The sequence below is a fragment of the Melanotaenia boesemani genome, chromosome 19 (genome assembly GCF_017639745.1).
Source record: "Melanotaenia boesemani isolate fMelBoe1 chromosome 19, fMelBoe1.pri, whole genome shotgun sequence".
Lineage (NCBI taxonomy): Eukaryota > Metazoa > Chordata > Actinopteri > Atheriniformes > Melanotaeniidae > Melanotaenia > Melanotaenia boesemani.
Window position 1 is genome coordinate 12,941,942 of NC_055700.1, and position 15,804 is coordinate 12,957,745.

Here is a 15,804-nt window from a genome sequence, read left to right on the forward strand (position 1 = left end):
GCTCAGTTAACTTCCCCTAGAAAAGTTTGTATTTCATACAGTAGCACAGAGACTTGAACGATCCCTTCTTCATTCATCTGTGTGTTTCCCACTTGACCCCCTGTCCCCCGCCCTTTGAAAGAAAAATCCCCATGACTGATGGACCTCCTGGCTATTTGGACATCTGTCTCTTCCTTCATAGCCCTGTCAGGGAGAGGTCTGAGTACAATATGACAGGCCTACGCAACAGTGTGTACTAACATCGGGCAGGCACATCTCTGTGGCCTATAAGCCTCAGAGATCAGCCATTAGTAAGTTGTCAATCTTGCAAGCAGTAATGGTGTACTAGGAGCTAGGAGGAAGATTCAACCTATTGGCTTATAACAAGGAGGTAGATGTGAAATCATTATAAGTCAGATAAATTTAGCACCTGTTAAGGTATTGTGTCTAGGCTGGTGGTGAATATGGTCCAATTACTGCGGTATCACTATGTGGATCAAATCTGCACTGTATATTTTTATATGACAGTGAAGCTCTACACTCCCAGAGGGATGAGTGTTACAAACTTAGGTGGTGTTTGACGTTAAGGGAGCACTTGCAAACACATTATGAAAGATTAATGTTTGTAAATGGCATAATTCTCCTTAAGACATCATTTAGAAAGATGGTACACACATATTAGATTCTTAGTATGTTTTACACAATTGGCTAGTAAAAACTAATTTTGGGTTTTAATTTTACTTTTAAAAAGAAATGAGTGACATTGCATTGTTAATACTATAAAACAAATAACTAGTTATGCTGATGAATTACCAGCTGAGAAAAGTAACTCATTACAATACTTATATGTTGGCAAATATAAACAAAACTCTTCAGTTTGTTGTAAACTATGGTTAACTTTCAGGATAAAACTACCTTTGAATGTGCTCAGTGCCTCATTGCATGGCCTACTGCATGATCTATAAACTTTTTTTTGTTTTTTTGCTAGCTTCTTTTACACCACATAACCAGCAACAAGTCCATTAATTTCCCTTCAGAGTTGCAGCTTTTGCAGAGTTGAAAGCCAGCAATTGTTGTTTTATGGCTAAAGGGCTGACATCAACCATGAGGAAGTGTGGTTAAACAGCAGGTGCCTCTACGAATCTATCTATTCTTTCTTTTTCTTTCTTTTTTTGTCCTTATATAAAATATTTTTATTATCTAGACAGAACATGAATATCAATTTTTTTTTCTCTTTTGTAATGATTGGACTACTTCCACAATGTGTCTTTACTTTTGTTTCCACATGGTTGTTCTGATGTGTGTAGATCATACAAACTCCCAGAATCTCCTTCAATGATCAGGAAAAGAAAGAAAGAAAAAAAAATTCTATATATATATATATATTTATTTATTTTTATTTTTTGTAAAAAATAATTTTAGAATCAGCTGTGATAAGTTCTGAGTATGACTTTACATCTGTTCTCACAAGAAAAGGAGATCTAAAAACTTTCAGTAAATTTCAGTTCTGGCTGTGTTGCTCTTAGATTTGCAACATTAAATACTTTTCAAATGTTGAATATTACACTTTGGTGCACTTTTTAAAGGGTTTTACATTTTTAACATTGAATAGAAAGTAAACATTAAACTACTGACTTCTCGGTCGCTTTTAAGTAATTATTTCAGTTGTATGGAAAATAAAAATGGTCACAAGTCTGCACATAATTCCTCAGGTCCAAGTATGTCTCATTCTTTTTGTAAAAAATAAATAAAATAAATAAATAAAGTTTCAGGTTACTTGCGCATCTAGAATTTTAACAATCGCAGTTCCATTGAATCAGTGACTTCAAAGACTTTTGTAATCTCAGTGCTTAGTAGGATCAAATAAACTGAAGAATAAGTTATTTTCTTTTAGGAATGGCAGAGCACATCACTTAAGTTTGCTTTCCAGAAAACAACCATTAATTCCCAAACAAATAAATGAATAAACAAATAATTATGGCAGCAATATTCTACGTATGAGTGTGACTCATTACCATCCATCGTGAAATGGGAACTGTCATTTCATTGCCAGTCTTCTACACTTTCTTGCTTTTTTTATATTTATTTTTTTTTTTATTAACTTTAATTCAGTTTTAGTGTTCAGCCGAATTCATCTACATGAGTTTCATTTATCTACAAACCTGCTCTGCTCTTTGTGCTTGAAATATTATTTGAATTTATTAGTCTGAAGAAGACATATAGTCAGAGGGAAAGAACATCATATTTATTATTTACATCTTCTCAGTTTAAAGTCCTAAACCTTGTTTGCAGGTTCTCGTCACCAGCAACTGAAAATCAAAACAGGATCTTTTCTCTTTGCACATGTTAAATCATTTTGGTACATTTCAAACACAAGACATTTTATTTAGATCATAGTTTGGTTTCAGTTCAATAAGCTTATTTGAAATGTAATAAAATTTGTAAAACTAAATATAAGTTCATACATATTTTTAATCCACTGCTGCTTCATTAAGAACTGGTTGATCATGATAAGCAGTAGGTGGCACTACATCTATGGTGCTCAAGAAGATGATTAACACTACTGAACAACTATTATCACAACAAAGTGGTTCTGAAAAGTTTAAAAAACAAACCTGTGTGTGTTCACAAGTCATGTGATTACTTTATCATTTATTTTGTTAACCCTTTTTCCATTTAACTAATGTTTTTGTTTATTATCAATAAACAAAGTATTTATCATATTTCAAACATAAAGAAAATGAAACATACAAACACATTAACCACAGATATACCGAGTGTAACAGTGATACTGATAATTCTTTTTGGGATTTTGATCAGAATTCACATGATGCACAAAGCTTTACTCCCCAGTGTTTCTGCACCAGCTACTGTAACACTTAGACTAAAATGTATTTATAACTCTGCATCAAGCTCTGTTTGTTTTATTGTATATGATGTAGCTGTTTCTATAGATACAGTGTACAAATACACACTTTCAGGGAGCCTCAATGAAAATCTACTGACTTATCAGACCATTTGATATTTGTTTTTTTGTAATGCAAATCCAATCAAAAATAACAGGTATGAACTGTTTTGTATTGTTTGAGGTTATTTTCTTACTGGTGTTCTTATAACAAAATGGCAAAATATTTATCAAATGTATGAGCCACCTTGAACATGCCAGTAAACCAGCAAACCTTTGGAATAGAAAGAGGTTTTAAAAATCAAAATCTACAACCAACAGAATTTTGAAATGTCACAACTTCAATGATCCCTTTAGCATTTTATGCTCAGAACTGCAAGAGAAATTTTTCACGTGTCACCACCACTCCTATGCTAATGACTGTGTAATGGCACCATTTATCCATTTAGCCTCATTGAGTTCCATGCAATGTTGCTCCTGCCAGGTTCTTTGCCTGTTGGTAGATGCTTCAAGCACTTGACTGCAAGTGGACCATTGAAGAGCTAGTGAGTTGCAAAATGATCTGTGACTGCAGTGGATGTAGAAATGTCAAAACCAATTTAAGTTATTTATTTCTTCCATGCTTGGGCTTTGAGTTGGAATAAAGAGAATAAATTAAATTTTAACCTTCTAATATTTATACAAATATGTTCTTCAATTGATGGATTAATAAAACTAAAATAATCTTTGAGATATGTAGCACATTCTTTTCATTATCAGCTCCCTATTTAATGTATCACATTAGATAATATACATTCTGAAAATTGCTTTTCCAAAAACAATTTTGGAAAACAAAAAAAATGTGACCGTCGAATGGGTTATGAATGTTGAACGAATTATGGGTTTAATTAAAGGAAATGCCATAATCACTTTTGTTTGCATCTATCGTCATGTGTTTGGTCACCATTCTTAATTATATATCAAGTCTTGGCAGTTAAACCTGTGAAATATGTTTTTCATTCTTCTTTTAAACTAAAAGTCTGAGCCACTCAAAATGCAGGAAATTTGAGTTGTGTAACAGAGTTGGAGTGTTACTGTGTATTGTAGAAATGGGGTAGGGGTATATACATTTATACTTCTGCCTACTTCTTTTCAGACATGACATGTGAAAGAACATGTTTAAAAAGAATAAGCAATTAAAAATTAGTAAAGATTGTGTAACCATGGGAAAGCATTCTCAGCCAATTTGATTCCTATGTGTATATAATTAGAAGGATATTTTGAGTGGCTCAGTCTTAAGCACACAAAAAACCAAGCTTGCAGCAAACTATGGCAATTTGTCTATTTCACCAATATTGCAAAATAATTATTCAAAGTGTAATGATGTAGACTAATCCTAACTTGCATGGCTCAGTGGGTAGAGTGGTTGTCTTGTAGCCTGAGAGTTGCTGGTTCGATCCTCGGCCTGTCAAGCTCATGTCAAGACACCGAAACCCAAATTGCTGGGTCGTGGTGGAGCGCCTTGCAGCTTCTGCCATCAGTGTATGAATGTGTGTGTGAATGGGTGAATGTGATGTATAATGTAAGCGCTTTGGGTTCATCATTCCAATGCAATAAAGTGCTTTATAAATACAGACCCTTTACCATTTTCATGTGTAAGTTGCTGAAATTTACTACAAAAGATTAAGCTGTATGTCTGAGTAAAGAATGTCCAGTGATTGTGTTCATGTCATGTTCAACAAGTTCCCAAATTCTTGTCAAAACCACCATTTATTAGGGCTGTAGAGGTTTTAGAATTACTTATGTCAAGGGTCTTTAAAAAATGGAAAAAATGGTAATAAGATTAAAAAATGGAAAAAAGAATCCATTGAAAAAGGTCTTCAATATCTTTTCATTACTTAATATTCAAACCAGCCTTTAAAACTCACCAGTGAAATTTGTGTAATTAGCTTATGTGGAGATCTAATCAGTTTCTTCAAATAACTTACATGACTTTCCCATTCATCACATTGCTGTGTGTTGTGGGTCCAAAAGTGGAAGTTTCAACTGATAGCTAACTTGAGACAGAGCTGAAGGCCTTTTATGTTGGTTTCAGCACCCTGGACAGTGACCAGGGTTTCACAGACGCTGTGATCAGAAACCAAAAGAATTTCTTCTTATTTGAGCACCATGGACAGCAAGCACGGCTTCAGTCCAGTTGAGGCAAAATTTTCATATTGAGATTTCTTTCAGGACGATGGACAGCGATCACCAACGTTTCAGTTAGATACAGCACAGAACAGCATGATCAAAGAAACTCCACATAGTCTGAACTTTGCTGTATTTTTTAGGAGCAACAGATCAACTGCAAGTCATTTCCAGCTTGAGTTAGTTTTTATTCATTCACTTTATGTTTTACCTTAAGAAAACAAGCTACGGCTGGTTAGTGTGGCACTTTCAAATTTCCCTAAATATCTTACGTCTGTTAAATCATACACCCTGTATGCTTTTGAGGTTAGATTCACTCGATGTTGTCTATTTAATTAGAAATGCTTACCTATTAATGCTGACCATTTAACCATTGTGTAACTGTTTACATATCAGTTGAAACAAGTCACGACTTTTTGTTTCTCATCAAACCTCAGTACCACTGCCCTCTGCCTGATACAGACCCACCCCTTACTGTGTGCCATGAACGTCCTCCACAATACGATACTGTATTCTTTGTACCTCCCCTTTCTCGCCCTCAGCCTGTGCATCCCAGCCTCCCTTCCTAGATATCCATCCCACACTTCTCCACCCGCAAACGGCTCCTACGGTGAGAAAAAGGGGAATTGAACTGTTTTAAACACGTCGACATAAATCTCTCTAGTACACCCTTTTTCTCTTTGCCCTCCTGACGGACTTCATTACTTTAAACCTCTGCGCGCCAATGCCCGAGACCACGCAGAAACGAAGGATTTTTTTCTCTTGAGCATGAGAAGGATTGCCAAATCATCCGCAATCCAACATCACCGACTGAGCCACCAGCATGAGCACTGGATACATATGCTCCAGCAGAAGTTGTTGGCTAGAGAACTAACAAACCTTGGACCACAAATACAGCTAAGAGGGGAGAGTCAGTTTTAGGTAAGTGGGCTTATACCGACTTAGACCTCTAATACATTTTGATGGGATCGTTTATATACATATAATTTCGGCTCATCACTGATCACGAGGTTGTTGTCGGAGAGACAAAGCTACGTTGTGGCACAATTATGGGGATGTTGCGCGGTCAGCATGTTACTGGGGTGGCCGGTGATGTCCTTTCCAGGATGGAGGCTTTTCCCCCTTCTTATTTCTCATGGTGAAGCTACCTTTAAATAATCGCCCTACAAGTCCTGTCAAGCTCCGCCCGGACTGAATGTCGACGAAGAGCTCACAGGCTATTACAATTTACACAAGTCTCACAGTCTTATAAACCCTTCATCTCCACACATTATGCAGATTAGTTAGTCTCACAATTATGTACACCCAGCTGCACTCTTTCTGCATGTGGTTAGGTAGCGTCTTACGGAGGTGATGCTGCAAAAGCGCGGATATAAAGGAGGATAAAACAATGAGAGAAACAATGATCTCACAATTCGGGGTTGGAATATTACGCAGACCTGCCGCGGCTTCGCTGAGCGGAATTACAAAAGCATCATTCTGAGTAAAGGCATATTAGTGGGCCTGTACATCACCGTGTAGTCGGTATAAATATTTGTATTCACGCTTATTCCGTTCCCAGTAGTGGCTTTTAATGTCCGCAATGATCACTTCACTCCGGGAACTGCATTAACTTTAAAAAAGAGTGGCATCCCCGCTTGAACATGAAATCAGTAGCGGTCAAACTGTTATTGCTATTATTGTTAATTTGTGGAATCCATCCTATGGATGACTTAATGCCATGATGAGCTGATTATGTGCTTCTTTGTGCTGGCCTGTCCTGTATTGAGGCTCTGCGCGCCTGAGAGTGCGCGTACCTGGAAGCACGTACATGCATGTTTTGTTGTGTGCGTGCGTGTGTCACCAGTGAAGCAAAGTTGCCGTTCCCTCAACTTACTGTGATTGCTGTTCCACTGTCTAACTGCGAGGGGAGCTCATGCACTTTTACACTAGGTGTCATTTTGTGGCTACGGGCAAGATAACTGTGTATGATACTGATACCACCTCTATGAAATTAGAGAAGCAGCTTCTGTTTGAAATTGGTCTGGAAGAATTTTTGTGGTATACCATGACTGCCATTGCAATTTCTGTTCGTCACTGTTTCTTTGAAAAGCAGATGTTTAGTAAGTGCATACAACCTGAACAAATAATCCTAAAAATTAAACTTTAGAACAAAAAGCATCTGCTTAAGTTTAAATGATACAGACTATGTCGCAATTAAGGATACCAGACAACAGCGAAAGTTTTCTGTATGAAGTTATTAATAACCCTGCATGGTGAATTTCAGTAGTTAAGCTTTGAAATTAATATAATATTAACAGCAAGTCAGTTTAATCTTGGACTGCTCGCTTCCCTACACGTGCAGTGCAAAAAATTGCACTGACAGCGTAAATTGCAGAGGAAAAGCTGCCTTATCCAGAATGCTTCATTCAGTCTGGTGGCCTTTTCAGTGGTGAAACGCTGGCAACATGTAATCATTTCCAAAAGGAAATCATTCTAAATCACATTTGCAAAATGAAAATGCCAGCAGTAGCTTAAAGCTATATTTGTGTCATGGTTTTAGATGACCCAGTGTGTTGATGATGCTTCCAAGAACTGAAAAGAGAACATGCAGCAATAGAGCTCCTTTCACTCCATGTCGGTGCAGCTTATGGATTATTTATCCTTATACTATGTAGATGTTATTTATAAGACTAGCAAATAAACACATTTGTGAAAAGATGGAAAGGATGTCAAAAATGCATTCATTATATAAACACAGTCCTTCCCCATCGCATTTGTGTGCAGATAAGGGTGGTATGACCAAACTTTGCAATGGAAGAGAACAGTACCAGTTCTGTTCTGTCGGACCTCACCAGCTCTCTCTCAGTGTCTGCCTCTTTGTATCTCTTTGTATTCATGTTTTGGCACAGAATAGTTTTGTATGTGGGTGCTTGCTGCAGCTGTAGTGTCTAGAAGGCTGCCTCCCAAGAGATATGGGGACAAAAAAATCTGTTTTTATTAGAAGCAAACAACAGGGTCACATAATGACATATGACAAAATCTCTCAAATACTGACAAGTTCACAGTATTTTGAGAAGGCAGCTGATTCAGTTGACCCTGCTGGAGACTGTCTGACCTCTGTGCTACTGCTGGCAGTCATGTAAGAATACATGGGTCAAAAAATGCTTTAAAAAACATTGGTCATCCCGAGGCTCATTATTGAAAGATGGTCAATAACAAGTATTGCTCACCATAAAATGTTATTCACATTAAAGTTCATAAACAACTTTGCAGGGAAATTTGATTTTAGTATTTATTTATTTTTTTGTGAACTTTGACGAAGTCATGTGAACAGTCTGTGTAGGGTACATGCAGTAAAAATGCAGAGCGACATTGGCTTATTGTCTGTGAAGACAGCCATTGTCTTGTGAAGGAACAGGCCTGTATGTGAGTGCTTTGTGAGGCTAAAGTCTGTGTGAAGTCTCAGACTGGTTGAAAGCAAACTCAAAAATCCCAACATTTTATTGGTTTTATTTTTATCAGCTATTTAGGAATTCAGAACACACTGCGCTTCAACTAAGTTCTGTGGTTTATCTCTGGTCTCTTTCCATCTCCTTATATCTTTACACACAGTATGGGGCCACAGTTTGAATGTATGTGAGAGAACATAAGCACTATTTTATGATACCATCAAGAAATGAACTACATTTTAAAAGTTAAAAGTCAAACAGAAATCTCTTATTTAATGGCCTGCATCTATATGCATCATCAGGTTCTAAAAGTGAAACTCTTTATGAATTCAAATTTGACAGACAAGCCTGAGAATGATGTTATGAACACATTTGATATATTCAGAACTGCAATTATTATTTTTACCAAGGTTTAATTTAATAATAAGTTTTTATATTGTTTCAGGCTAGCATCAGTAACCAAACAGACTTCACAGCAGTGAACAGAAGTGAGTGGAAAAAAGACAAAAAGTAAAGAAACCTTTCTTACATATTTATTCTGAATATGTCCTGTTGAGGATGCCTGCCTTTAAGTGCAGCTAATAAACCTTTAGACATGTGTAACATACTCTGACACCCATTAAAATTAAGCATATTCAGCAACCATTTGATAGTTGGCAGGTGGGATACACTGAGTTGTTAGATAATGCTAAACTGAGACTTTATGACTCTGAACCATTATTCACTGCTATGAAGCTCAGTTATTAGTCATTAGAATATAAAAACTCACACAACAGGGGCAGCCACTGTAATTTGACACCGCTTTGGTCTTTGCTGGCTTGGTGACAACACTTGCTGTAACCTTACTTATAATTTTTGCCTAATGTTAAAGAGGAAACATGATATTTTGATTTGCAGAGGTCTGCATGGTAGCCAATTATACACAGAACCTTTAACTTAATTTGTTTCACTGTTGCCTCCAAGCTCCTTCCAGCAGTATAATTTGATCTACTCAGGTCTGGAGGTTGTGTCTGAGTTACACAAAATAAAATCCTCTCTGAGTTAAAATATCTTTGGGCCCAGCTTCGACTACAATAAAATGCAGCCATGACTGGTAATTGACTTTTTTGTGCAAATTTCTTCTCTCTTGCATCTCTTTGGTAAAATTTATGGGAAGCTGCTTGACTGTGCAGTGCTCTATGTGCATTCTGGAGGAAATGAAATACTGTATAATTTTGATCAAGTACTAGCATACAGGTGCATTATACGCCTTGAATGTATGTGACACTATAAATGTTTACAGTCAGTATATTTTAACTGTTGATCAGTGCAAACTATCCTTAGTGTTGTACTTCCCAACCTTCACATCTAGCAAGTAAAGCTTGTCGGAGTTAATATTAAAGCCGTATTAGTAAACATTATTAGTTTGGACTTTATAATGGGAGGGAGGTGCTACAGTAAAGATTTACATAGAATTACCAATCAACTGTTTCCGTCCACTTTGTGAAAGTCACTGCTTCCAGATGTAACCAGGGAAAAAAAGAGTGATATATTCTTACACCAACCTTGAACTACAGATAAGGTTTCTGACTAACTTGAAGTGCCTGGTAGCTAAATGATACTTATGTAAGAAAAAAAAAACAATTATGTAGGAGGTGAATAGTGACTGAGAGAAATCGAGACTAACAATTTGGGACCTTATCATGTTATAACGTGATAGTTTATTGTAAAAACTTAAAACATATCATGTTATGTTGCAACCTATATTGGAGCAAAACGCTAATTTAAATTTTATTGAAAATATTCTTGTCAAGCAGAAACATTTCAGTTATTTTAGTCAAGGGTTAATTGTTCTACTCTGGTTTATTGTTGTACACACAGAAATGTGGGACAGTTATGAGCAACACGGTGCGTCACCTGCCTGCGTACAGGGAGAAGGTTCTTGCGTGTGTCTGAGTTGCCATAGAGTGTATGTGCTGCTATTAGTTAATAATGTGAACCAGTGATTACACCTATGGCTGTGTTCTGAAAATATAAAAAATAAAATGATAAAGGTAGTGTGCACCACTGGGACTGGGAGAAATAAGTTGCAGACACAAAGACGTAGTCCTGTCTGCTTTAAGGGTGTAACATCAACAATATCACAGTGTCCTCCAAGCTTCTCCAGATCTCTCCAATAAAGTACAACTTAATCTCATTTGGTAAATTTGACATTTCTCTGACCATAATGTGTACAGTTTCTCCATACGAAGACAAATACACTACAAAACGTACCACCTTATAATGTGGTACATTTCTCAGTTTTACAATAAAACTATTATAGATGTGTATATATATATATATATATATATATATATATATATATATATATATATATATATATATATATATATATATTTTACAACGATTTGGCAACCCCCTGAATTATCTTGGGGCCCGTTATAAGCCTGCATTTATCAAATAAATTTGGAATTTTTATTAGGGTTGTCAAAATGAATAATGTAAAGAGATTAATCTGAAATCAAAGCCTTAATTAATGCATAAACAGAAACGTCATAACTTATACCATATATATATATAAAAAAAAAAAAAAACTACGTACAATACCTTGGGGGTTGTGGCTAAAAAAGTTTGGGAACCACTGCCTTATAACAATACTATATATAGTTAAAACATTTAAATATATAAATATAGATTCAATCAAATATAAATATAGGGCTGCATGGTGGTGTGGTGGTTAGCACAGCAAGAAGGTCGGAAGGAGGAAGGAGATTCGAACCTTGAGGGTGGTGGCCTTTCTGTGTGGAATTTGCATGTTCTTCCCATGTATGTGTAGGTTCTCTCCAGGTACTCTGGTTTCCTCCCACCGTTTAAAGACATGCATGTTAGGTTAACTGATGACTCTAAAATTGTCCCTAGGAGTGAGTGTGAATGGTTGTTTGTCCCTGTGTGTTGGCCCTGCGATGGACTGGTGACCCGTCCAGTGTACGCCGCTGCCTCTCACTTGTTAATGCTGGGACAGGCTCCAGCTTACCTGTAATGGACTAAGCGGTACAGACAATGAATGAATGTAAATATAAAGATTCGCCCTCTGATTAAAGCCTTGGAAAAAATAATGCCCTTTGTTGTACTTTAAGTATATTCTGTTTTAGTTCATCCTTCATAACTGGGTTAGGTTACAAAGACCTGGCAAGTTAGTCAAAATCTTTGAATATTAAATTCATCTTTTGAAAAGCAGATGGAGTGAATTGTATATGACTACGTGTTCAAGTAACAGGGAGCTTGTTTTGAAACTTATAATGGCAGAACAATTCTGAATAAAAGGATAATTAGATAAAGATTTTTTTTTAATTTTTTTTGGTATGAGTGAGCCCCCTGTCCCAGACCGAGTAAGGTTACAGTGTTTCTTAGAACTTGCTTCATGACTAAAACAGACATAATAAGCATAGATTAGAACATTGTCTCAACCACAAAAAAAATGTTTCCACGAGTCTGTTAACTGTCTGTGTAAAAAGTGGTATTCAAAATGTGAACAATCATGGGAAGATAATCTGTTTGAAAAATTTTAATTAGATTTCTTGCAGAGAAGGTTTTAATCTTTTCCAGTCTTCCTTGCACTGCCTAACAAGTGTGATGTACTCCCCAACCGAAACACTTTAGCTACCCCTAATTATTCCTTAAAAAGAGAGAAACATTTTCTAAAGCATTTCAAATAGTCTGGGATTTATCACATGGAGGCTGGATGGAGATGAGAAGCTGCTATTTTCAGTGCATGCAGTATGTCCTAATTTTGAAAAATTAAACAGTGGAGCAGTCATTTTGGAGCTGGAGTGGAGGCAGAGACTGACCCCAGACCAGTATGATGCTGGTGAGTCAGTGAGCTCTTCACTGAAGCCAGTGGCTCCCAGCATAAGTGACCTATATTGCAGCTCAGGGCAGCAGCAATCTTCAATGCAGCAAATGACTGATCAGATTGAATTTGGAGTGGAAAACATATTTCAGATTGTAAAAAAAAAAAAAAAAAAAGCTTTCTTATGTGTCTGAGATTCTATATAACTAGACCTATTGATCCAATAAGTTTAGTTTTCTCATAGAATCTTATTCTAGATAAGATTGTTTTTTTTATTTGTGGTGTCTTTTGGAAACATCTGTCATCTTCAGGTAGATGAAACCATGCAGGATATTTAAAAGCTATGATTACAGCAACCATGCCTTTTTAGGGATGCATCTATTTATGTAAAGATATAAGCAAATGTTTTTTTCCATGCCTGCACAATGAAACTGTAATTATCAGTCAAAAACAACAGTATGTGTTTATATTTAAGTCTATTGTATATTGAGAAAAAAGTTTTTTTTGTTCCAAGCCAGATGTCTTGTTCCAGCTTGTTTAGTAGTTTGAGTTGAATAAATTTTAATCCTTAACCACATTCATCATATTTTAGGCTTTATTGAGGAAACATTGTATGTACATGTGCAATGCATCACATACAAAAACTTTTTTATCTGATCTGTTAAAGGAATTCTTAATTAATGCACCAGTGTCTTTCCTGTCAGAAATAAATGCTAAAGCTAAATATGCATAATTTGCAGGAAATGCAGCTGATTATCGCTGCATTTTGTTACCTAGACAACTTTGGTGCTGTGAAAGGTGTTATGCGTCTGACTCCAAAAGTAGCACACAAAATGACCTGACACAGCACTTACACAGAAGTACCCACGTACAGACTTTTTTTTTTCCAATGTACCTGACCTTGCGTGTGCTTATAGTTGTGTGTGTCTCTTGCACATTGAGCATCTTTTAAATGTACCAGGAATCTGCCACAACAGCAGACATGTATATTAATTAGAATCCTAAACATAGACCGCTCATGTTCACTAATGTCAATCCTACACGTCCCAGTGGGTGAACCAGTAGCAAATTTGCATTCTGAATATGTGCATTCGGCTGCTTAAGCACCACATCCTGTCACATGTATCCAGAGAAACATTGATTGACCAGAGATTTATGTATATTTCTGATCATTTGGGATTACCTTCAGGGCTTTTGCTTCATAGCCTAATATTTTCAACTGGTGTTCTTTGTATTTGTCCAGCTTAATGTTCACTTATCAGTCCATCATTACTTTCTATTTATGAATGGAGGAGGAAAAATTACCCCTATAATGAGCAGTTCTTTCAGCTGCTGAGGATCTACTGCTTGGATTTCCATAACTACTTGCGTTTTAAGGGCAAATTCAAACTTGAAGGCTATAATATTGTTCAGGGCTTTGCTGAATATAAACTATGTTTGCCTCAGGACAAGAATAAAGAATATGCTAATAAATAAAATATATACGGTAATTTCAAAGGCCTTTACATGTTGGCTGTTATAAGTTGTGCTCATAGTGATCTTTATGTTTTGGTTAATATTTTTTTTTTATTATTATTTGTTTATTATTATAGTTAGACTTAAACTTATTGTATGCATTCATAGAAGCATCATCAAAAGGCACAAATTTAAAAGCAACAAACCAAGCCTATAAATTTTAATACACATTTTGAATACATAAACAGGCTACTAGCTGCAGGCAGTCAGCCCGCGATACAGCTTTTACGTGCCTTGAAGTTCTAAGAACGGCACCTTGAAAAATATCTGTAAATGTATGCTCAAAGTAAATATCCCTCCCTCAACCAAATAAAGCATTTCTGATTTCATCTAACATTCTGTAGTGACTAAGAAAGTAGTTGGTAACATGCAAAATTGAGTTGAGGTAAAATCCGAAGCTGACGGTTGTGCTTGCAAACTGATAGTAAATAGTGACCACAAAAGTCCTTAACACTAAAGTCAAAGGTTTATGTTCTGGGACGACCACAGCTCATCATTGTCATACATTCCCCAGGTACACTGCATTTTTTTTTTTTCACCTGGCTTAAAATCAGTAGCCATGAAGAGGATCAGAAATGCTGGTGTACATTTGGGCTACCTCTATGTTGAACCATTAAAGCTACTTTTAAAACAGTGGTCATTTTACACATTTTATACTGAGAAGCAATTTAGTATGAACAAACTCAATGTATCTCTCAAAACACACATTTCCTTACATACCATGCTGTAACAGTTGATCGGATTTTATACTCACTGACATTGGTTTTTATGGGCTGGATAAGAAACTGACCAATCAGAGCTTTGTAGATAGACTTAAAAATGGAGGTAGTGTCTAACTTAACCATGTGAGTGCTGTGTTAAACAGTAAATCTTTCATCATCACAAGACACTGGATGCTGTTGTGCACATATTTGAGTATGCACAAGATATTAGTGACTGTGTCCTGATGCACTAAGGCTGCAGAATAATATGTCAACATGGAGTAAAGGATAAGGCCTAAGTTTTTTTCTCACTCTCTATTTCTACTACATTTTCCCTTACTGGTTATTTTTGGTTTTATGATCTGTCCATGCACTGTTTGGTGAGATTTAGGAATGAAAAAGACTTGGTTAGGTTTAGGCAACACAATATTCTTCCTAGGTTTAAATGCTGAAAATAGTTATTAGGTTAGGGGGAAAAAAAACTCCTCACTTAGCAGATCATTCCTGACTGTAGAGTGACTGTGATCAAATGTTTTAACTCCAAGCTGCAGCATAAACTGCATCCATCTTTTTTTCTAGCTCATGCTTTTCAACAGTGATTATGGATTGCATATTGAAGTTTGTTACATACTCCGCAAGAAGCGAGAACTTTGTTCTTGTTCTCAAAGCTGCAAAAACAAGAAAAAAGTTTGTATTGTCCGGTCAATTCACACTCCATGAGAAGCTTTGGTGGATTTTAAATATGCTGAAACAGAAGTGCTATTAATAGAGTTTAAATAAATAAATAAATAAATAAATAAATAAAAACACATATTTGCTGCAAACATGAACACAATTTTAAATGCCATGTCAGAATTGGCATAATAACAGTTAACACACAGCCTATTAATTGTGCTCAGCACTCTGTAGATAGACTGTGGGTGACTATTTAGTCCAGGGTTTCATCACCACCTACTGACTCTTTTATTTTCCCCTATGAAAAAATAGAACAAACCAGTCTGACTGAAGAGCCTTTCATGCTCTGTTGGACTCAATGCATATCATGGTGGTTTTCACAAAGGCTGTTGGGGTTATTAATAAACAATGGTAGTGGGTTGCTACTTGGCAACCTGTCACAATTGCTTGGTGTGAGAAAAATACCCAAACAGCTGCTTACTTTTTCACCAGCCACTGTTGCTTACATAGCACTCCTCCTGTGTCCAGGAGAGAAGGATGTTTGCTCCACCGGATCAGACAGGTTATGGCCCTGTCAGAGATTAAAGGAGAAATTGTGCTTGT

General features: G+C 36.3%; 1 protein-coding gene across 1 annotated transcript in view; it reads left to right on the forward strand.

Annotated features, from left to right (window-relative positions):
- The first annotated feature begins 5,635 nt into the window (after positions 1-5,635).
- Positions 5,636-15,804, forward strand: part of brinp1 (bone morphogenetic protein/retinoic acid inducible neural-specific 1) — a 108,737-nt gene continuing 98,568 nt past the window's right edge. Inside the window, exon 1 of the mRNA XM_041970596.1 lies at positions 5,636-5,971. The gene's annotated coding sequence lies outside the window, so the exon portion shown is untranslated. The remainder of the gene's footprint in view (positions 5,972-15,804) is intronic.